Consider the following 8,426-nt stretch of genomic DNA (forward strand, 5'->3'; position numbering starts at 1 on the left):
TCTGCACATTGACACCTGTGTGACGTTTCCAGAGGTTAAACCTGGCACCATGCCTGTACACTTATTCCTTCATGCAACTTTCCTGCTGCTGGAGCATGCATGCAGCTGCTCTGCCATGACCCACAATAATAATAAATATTAATTTTTATTTATATCCCTCCCTCCCCAGCCGAAGCCGGGCTTAGGGCGGCTAACAACACTAAAATAGTGCAATAACTGTTCTGAAAAACTGAAAAATTGCTTTAGACAGTAAAACACAAAAACAGTTGGTCTTTTATTAAAAGAATAGTAATTGTGTCTACAAAGGTCCGTATAGTTAAAGCTATGGTTTTCCCAGTAGTGATGTATGGAAGTAAGAGCTGGACCACAAAGAAGGCTGATCGCCGAAGAATTGATGCTTTTGAATTATGGTGCTGGAGGAGACTCTTGAGAGTCCCATGGACTGCAAGAAGATCAAACCTCTCCATTCTGAAGGAAATCAGCCCTGAGTGCTCACTGGAAGGACAGGTCCTGAAGCTGAGGCTCCAAGACTTTGGCCACCTCATGAGAAGAGAAGACTCCCTGGAAAAGACCCTGATGTTGGGAAAGATGGAGGGCACAAGGAGAAGGGGACGACAGAGGACGAGATGGTTGGGTAGTGTTCTTGAAGCTACCAGCATGAGTTTGACCAAACTGCGGGAGGCAGTGGAAGACAGGAGTGCCTGGCGTGCTCTGGTCCAGGGGGTCACGAAGAGGCGGACACGACTAAACGACTGAACAGCAACAAAACAACAATTGTGCCTACACAGACCTCTGGCCCATAGGCTTAAGTGATTCCCCAGGCCATTCCCTCCCTTCTTAGGTATCTTGGCAAGCTGGGATTGTGTCTTTTTGCCCTGTCACTGGGAACTGAGCTCCCCATCCAACATGCCACTGAATAGAGTGGAGTTCTTGTTATTAAATATACCAAGAAAAAAGCACACCAAGAACTCAGGCCAATGTAAGTTTCAATAGTGGGAGTAGTCCCTACTCACAAATAAATAATCAGTTTTATCAAAAACTGATCCATTCAAAAGTATGTATTCTGACAAGGATTACAAACTCAAATAGAGATTACAAACTCAAACTCATAAAGATATGTATAACACAATAATTCGTTACAGAATTAGAAATAAGAGTTTATGAGTAGAGACGAGTTCATGTTAGTCCATAGTCAGATTTGATGTGAAGGTCTTAGTTTCAATCATTGAGCAGAAGTCAGAAGTCAGTTATGGATCAGAAACCAGGGCAGGGCCCTGTTTCGATGTATTCACCTTCATCAGCTGGAAGTATCAAATATTACATGAAAATACATTTCAATTCTAAATTATAATAGATTATCACGTTGAATCTGATTATGGACTAACATGAACTTGTCTGTAACGAATTATTGTATTATACAAATACAAAAGTAACTCAAATAGAAGTTACAAACTCTGAGTTTGTAATCCTTGTCAGAATACATACTTTTGAGTGGATCAGTTTTTATTAAAATTGATTATTTATTTGTGAGTAGAGACTACTCCCACTATTGAAACTCACATTGGCCTGAGTTCTTGGTGTGCTTTTTTCTTGGTATATTTACTGATTAGAATGGATCAGCTGTCGGAGTGGTGGTTGGATGTTGATGAGTGATCAGAAGGAGAAGACTTGGGAAGAGGAAGTGTCGGAAGCTGAAGAGGTAACAGGACTTAGTGAGCAGGAAGAGTCTGTGGCTTAGAGAAGTCCAAAATCAGAGGCAGAGGCAGAAGCAGAGGTGGGGACAAGAGGCAGAGATGAGTCTGGCTGGGGAAGACGTACGAGTGTCTGCTCCTCCTGCTGCGACAAGCTCCACTCCTCTGGTCTCCCAGGCCCAGAAAAGCATGTATGAAGAGGGAGGAGCAGAGATAGGTGGGTTAGCGGAGGCTCAGATTGCTTGGGAAGAATCCAGAGGAGGAGGAAATTAGGCAGCTGTGGGAAAACGGATCTTCAGCCTCTACAATTGCCCCATAGGGGCAAGACCTATTGGGAAGAGCTGCTGTGCTCATTAGGCCTGGCTCCCCTGGTTTCTGCTAATAAAGAGTTAACTTCACATACTCCATGTGATTTATTGCTGGTTGGCTTCCTGAGATCAGCTGAGGAGTGGTGGTGATTTTGTTCCCAATTGCAGCATATGGGTTTAAATCTCCCTGCCCATTGAACCACAGTGGGAGTGAAAATCAGGCCCTTCTCCATTTTTCAGCTGAACTGCACTCATTGAGGGTTTAGATTAGAAGGACCTGATTTTTATCCTGATATTAGCACATTGTGTTAGAAAATAACCTCCTATTCCCCAGCTGATCTGCATGGATCACCTGAGGAGGGGACTTGGCTGAGAAAGTGGCAGTACATGTGTGTAGTTGGGCAGATGGTTGCACAGGGAAATCAACCACAACATCTCTAGTGCTTTAGCACATTGTGTGTGCAGATGCATAACCCCATCCATTCACTCCTGTCTCTGACCTTCCAGCTGGCAATTCCAGAAACTCACCCCCTCCTTTTTCCAGTAGGACTGATGTGTGAAGATAAAACTAATTCCACTAATTTTCTCTACTTACACCTATTTACTGGGGATCAGCTAACAGGCCTCTCATCACCGGCTTCCCCTCTGGTGTCCTGTTGGCTCCCTTCCAATTTTTCGATAGTGACAAATTGCATGTTGGAAGATCAGCAATTTCACATTTAAACTGTTTAGGAGCTCCTACGTGGATGTAATCCAGATCTATTGACTTGTTAATTTTTAGTTTGTCAGTTGACCCTACAGCTTACTCTCTTGTTACATCCATATGTCTCAGATCTCCTACCTGGGGGGGGGGGGGAAGTAGGTTCTTCAGTCGTGGTTTGCTACTTGTGCAAACGTTCCTCTGTGAGAAAATTCATCTAGTTCTTTTGTAGTTTTACCTGTCCTCTCTTAACAACGTGGGTGGTGCTGTGCCTCTTGAGCTTGCCGATCAGAAGGTTGGCGGTTCGAATCCCTGCGATGGGGTGAGCTCCCGTTGCTCTGTCCCTGCTCCTGCCAACCTAGCAGTTTGAATGCATGTAGATAAATAGGCACTGCTGTGGTGGGAAGGCAAATGGCGCTTTCATGCACCCTGGTTTCCATCACGGTCCTCCATTGCGCCAGAAGCAGTTTAGTCATGCTGGCCACATGACCCGGAAAGCTAGCTGGACAAACGCCAGCTCCCTGAAAGTGAGATGAGTGCCGCAACCCCATAGTTGCTTTTGATGGACTTAACCGTCCAGGGGTCCTTTACCTTTTACCTTACCTCTTAACAACCCTTCCTCACCTTTGTTCTGTAACAGTCTAGAAACAACCCTTGTGACTGATTTCCTGCTTCTGGTGTTTTTAAAGAGGGTTGTGTTTTTTGATTTGTCCCACCCCTTCAGCAAAATTCTTGATTTGCATCCCTTATCTTCAGCTTGCATTGTTTTGCCAGGATTTGTGCTCTCCTTTTGTTCTCATTTGGGCAAGAAGACTTTTTAAGTTCAAGGAAGCTTTCTTGCCTTTTATAGCTTCTTTGACTCTGCATGTGAACCTGAACCACACCGACATCCTCTTGGATGTCATGGTTCCCTTTCTAATCCGTGGAAAGCATTCTGTCTGGGCTTATATTATTGAGGCTTTAGAAACTGCCTGAGCACACTGGAGAGATTTAACCTCGACGCTCTCTTTTAACAAATCCTCTTTGTCCTTTAGAAGTTCCCTCTTGAAATCAAATGTGAGAGTGCTGGACTTCCTGGGCAACGTTCCACTTGAGACTCATAGGACTGTGGCTGCTCTTTCCGGTCAGTGCAACAACACTTACATCTTGCACCAGGTTCTGGGCACCACTCAGGATTAAGCTCTATGTTGGACCAAGGCACAGTCATTTATTTTATCAACAAATTTGGTCCGGACAGAAGCTTGCCCAGTTGATGGGAGGGTAGCTGAAATTGCCCATTATTGCTACAACACACTTTTTTTGGCCACCTCCCTGCTGTCTTCCTACATGTCAGTAATATATGGGCTATAGTATGTTGCAAAGACAGCATCTTAAAAAGTAGAGACATCACCTTGCCAACAAAGGTCCATATAGTAAAAGCTATGGTTTTCCCAGTAGTGATGTGTGGAAGTGAAAGCTGGACCATAAAGAAGGCTGATCGCCGAAGAATTGATGCTTTTGAATTATGGTGCTGGAGGAGACTCTTGAGAGTCCCATGGACTGCAAGAAGATCAAACCTCTCCATTCTGAAGGAAATCAGCCCTGAGTGCTCACTGGAAGGACAGATCCTGAAGCTGAGGCTCCAAGACTTTGGCCACCTCATGAGAAGAGAAGACTCCCTGGAAAAGGCCCTGATGTTGGGAAAGGTGGAGGGCACAAGGAGAAGGGGACAACAGAGGACGAGATTGTTGGACAGTGTTCTCGAAGCTACCAGCATGAGTTTGACCAACTGAGGGAGGCAGTGGAAGACAGGAGTGCCTGGCGTGCTCTGGTCCAGGGGGTCACGAAGAGTCGGACACGACTAAACGACTAAACAACAACAACATGCTGCAAAGACAGGCTCTGGTGGATTGAGTGGATTACACCAATACTGACCAACCAACAATCAAGAAGGTGATCTCTGAGTGTGCTGTAGAGGGAAGTGAGGGGCAGATTGGGCTCATCAACCTGGGAAGGTAGTCCTTCTAGGAGAAGGAAAACACTGATGCTGAATCTCCACTGCCTTCTAGGACATCATTGGGAGAAGAAAAAGCTAAGGCGTAAACCCTGCACAAATTTGGAGGGGAGTCTCCCTAAGACGGTTGGATGGCATCTTGTATGCCTCCTTCTGGCAACTCCTGCAGCCCAGCTGATGCCATCGTTCTGTTTTCCTTTGGACCACATCAGTGAGGCCAAGAAGGGGGTCTTGTCATTCGGGCAGCCCAGGACTTCCATAAACACTGCCCAGGCTTGCACCCTGGGGAGGTCGCTTTGGTGCTGCTAACACAGCGGTTTGACTTCTGTCCTGGAGGTGCACTCCATTGTCTCTTGAGACAGATGGATGTCAATAACAGCCTAGTATATCCCCCACACTAAATTACTTTTTGTGTTCAGGTTCTCAGCCACAGTACTTCATTGGAAGAATTGATTTCTCCTAGGTTTTCCGTCTTATTGGATCCTAACTCCTCCTTGACAAAAAGAGCATCTCCACTCCCAGATTTGTTCTTCCTTTCCCTTGCTGTATAGCGTTTCTATCCTTTCTCCTTGTTGCACCAGGTTTCCAGTATGTTTGCTCTCCCTGTGTTCTCATTCCCCATCAAGGACTCCGATTCTCCCCATTTATCTTGGAGGCTTCTAGCACTAGCATTTATATAGTGCTTCAATGATCTGCATAGATCCGCTGTTTTACAGGAGGACTGGAAAGTTCCCCCCCAGTCATTCACCCCCACAAGACCTCTTTATCTCCCAAGATCCAGCAGCTAAGCACTGCCTCTAGCCTTGGTAGGGTTTCTGTTGAGATATTGGCATGTTCCATGGGAAGCTTTGGTGTTGATGCACCACCTACTGAATTTCCCCATTTTAATGAAGGATGGATCAGCCTAAATCAGAGGTCACCACCTTTTTGGGGTCCACAGGGGGATGGTGAATGTCACCCCACTGTCCTAGTCAGGTCACTTCCTGGTGAAGTTTGGATTTGCACATCCAATCCTCTCTTGCAGGGATGGCGGATGGATTAAGATGGTCTGTTCCTGGAGACTAAGGGAATTAAATAGATTCCTAAATGCCCTATGGTAAGGGGTGGGGGTGCCAGTAGATGCAACAGGTGACCCTGTTGAAGCCCTTCTTGTATTGTGGAACTGTACGGTACGTCAGGCTATTTCCACTGAATATTGGACCACCGCCATCTCTGTTGTCTTTTCAACACCTACTGAAGACTTTCCTCTTCCAACAAACCTTGTATGTTTAGATTTTTCCAAAGCTGTCTCTGTATTGGAAATGATTTGATTTATTGCTTCATCGCTTGCTATTTGCTGCCCCGGGCTGCTTTGGGGAGGAAAGGTGAAATATACATTTAATAAACAAACAAATATAAATTTTTTAAAATAGTCTTGCTCACCTCCCTGCACTCCCCCAAAAGACCTTGATGCAATTTGGACTCCTTTTGCCCTCTAATCTCCTGGATGTCAATTAAACAGCTTCTGCTCCACTATGGAAATGAATTTAATTCTGTCCTTATCTTTTGAGAAACATCTAGGTTCTGTGACTAACGCTTCCCTTTTGCAAGGTACATGTTGCCGCTTGGTTGTGGCCATTTTTGAGCCCCTGTCAGGCCTTCAAAGTGCTTTTCCATGCTGCTGTTGCTTCAAGATTAGATTAGTCCAATTCCCTCAGCTGCCTCGCCAGATAAGGCCCTGTGCAAGAGACCCAAGGAGCAGGTGCCAGGTTCTTTGTAAAATCAAAGGTGATTTAACACACTTTCACCAGCTCTGAAATCTTTGCATTGGCTGCCAGTTAACAGGCTTTTAAAATAGCTATGTTAGTTGTGCATACCTTTCTGAAGTTTCTCCCTCCAAATAATTTTGAAGTAGATCAACAAATCTTGGTAAAAATGAGCCCAGTTCTTCTCTATTTTTAAAGAGCAGAATTGTTAACATCATCTGCAAATGGACAGTTCCTTTATTTTTTTTTTATAAAAAGCCCGGTCTCTGAGATGGTGCCAAACATATCTTAGCTTGATCATCGTTATGTCAGTTTCATCTAGGATTGCAAACATGCTGACAAGGATATTAACAGTTGGAGCACATTGTTTTAAGAATCGATAGAGGAGCGCTCAGAAGAATTAAGAAATATAAATATAGTATATGTCTGAAATCTCCCCAGAATATTGCCTGCTTGACTTCATCTTGTCTACAATTAGCTGATGGGGTTTTGACTTCTTCCATCTGCACTTAATAATAGGAGCTCCTGCTCTGTTCAATCACTTGTCTCTCTGTCAGTGCAGAGAAGGAGCCGCGAGCTTGTATTATTCTTCCCTGTGGGGTTTTGTGGTCAGGTGAAAGTTACGTATTTTTGTGTATTTATATTGTAAACCGCCTTGTGATCCTCAGATGAAGGGTGGTATAGACATTTAATAAATAAAAATTATAAGAACAGGTCAAGAAACTAAGTAAGTGAGTAATTTGCTCCAAGGAAGTGAGAGGCTAATGATATAACCTCCATTGGCTCCCAGTACATTTCTGAGCACAATTCAAAGTGTTGGTGCTGACCTTTAAAGCCCTAAACGGCCTCAGCTCAGTATACCTGAAGGATTCAGGTAGGTAGCCGTGTTGGTCTGGCGCAGTCGAAATAAATAAAAAATAAAAATAAAATGTCCAGTTTGTTCTGGGTATAAGCTTTTGTGTGCATTAGTATGCAGTGGTATCTGAAGAAGTGTGCATGCACACAGAAGCTTATACCCAGAACTTAGTTGGTCTCTAAGGTGCTACTGGACAATTTTTTTTTTATATATACCTGAAGGAGCATCTCCACCCCCATTGTTCAGCCCAGACACTGAGGTCCAGTGCCAAGGGCCTTCTGGCGGTTCCCTCACTGTGAGAAGTGAAGCTACAGGAAACCAGGCAGAGGGCCTTCTCAGTAGTGGCACCCGCCCTGTGGAACGCCCTCCCATCAGATGTCAAAGAGAACAAATACCAGACATCTGAAGGCAGCCCTGTTTAGGGAAGCTTTTAATGTTTAATAGACTATTGTATTTTAATATTCTGTTGGAAGCCGCCCAGAGTGGCTGGGGAAACCCAGCCAGATGGTTGGGGTATAAATAAATTATTATTATTATTATTATTATTATTATTATTATTATTATTGTTATTGTTATTATTATTATCTGCAACTGCAAGTACACTATTTGTTCTTTAAACTTTAAAAGAGTGTGACTTGCATAGTTTTTATAGGAGGGTCAAGCTGACTTCTGCAAAATTCTGCTAAATGGGAACTAGTTTCCTACACTGTGTGCATCTTGGGTTGTTGATGCAATCTTCTCACCAGCTCCTCTCAGTGGCTCACAATAGGAATACAGAAAATACAATTCATGCAGTAAAACAGATTGCCCACACAGCATCCCAGGCATCATTACAAAGAAGCGGCAACAATCACACTGTTTAAAGCTGGAACAGATTAAAAGGTCTGCGAAATTTAAAAGGCTTCCAAAGGATGTCAGAACTCGGAGGACAGCATTCCATAGAAACCTCTAAAAGAAAAAGCCCTTCCCCTCTCAACTCCCCTTACTCGGCAGGGCTACTCAGAGAAAGATCTGCCTAACTGAATCATTCAAGAAAATTAATTTTCCACCAGCGGTTAAATGAATAATTCTGCACGTTGCTTCCTCCCTAGGATGCTGGCACAGACACACTGCATGCTGATGCTGCTTTTAAT

The sequence above is a fragment of the Podarcis filfolensis genome (assembly GCF_964270895.1).
Source record: "Podarcis filfolensis genome assembly, chromosome: 17".
Lineage (NCBI taxonomy): Eukaryota > Metazoa > Chordata > Lepidosauria > Squamata > Lacertidae > Podarcis > Podarcis filfolensis.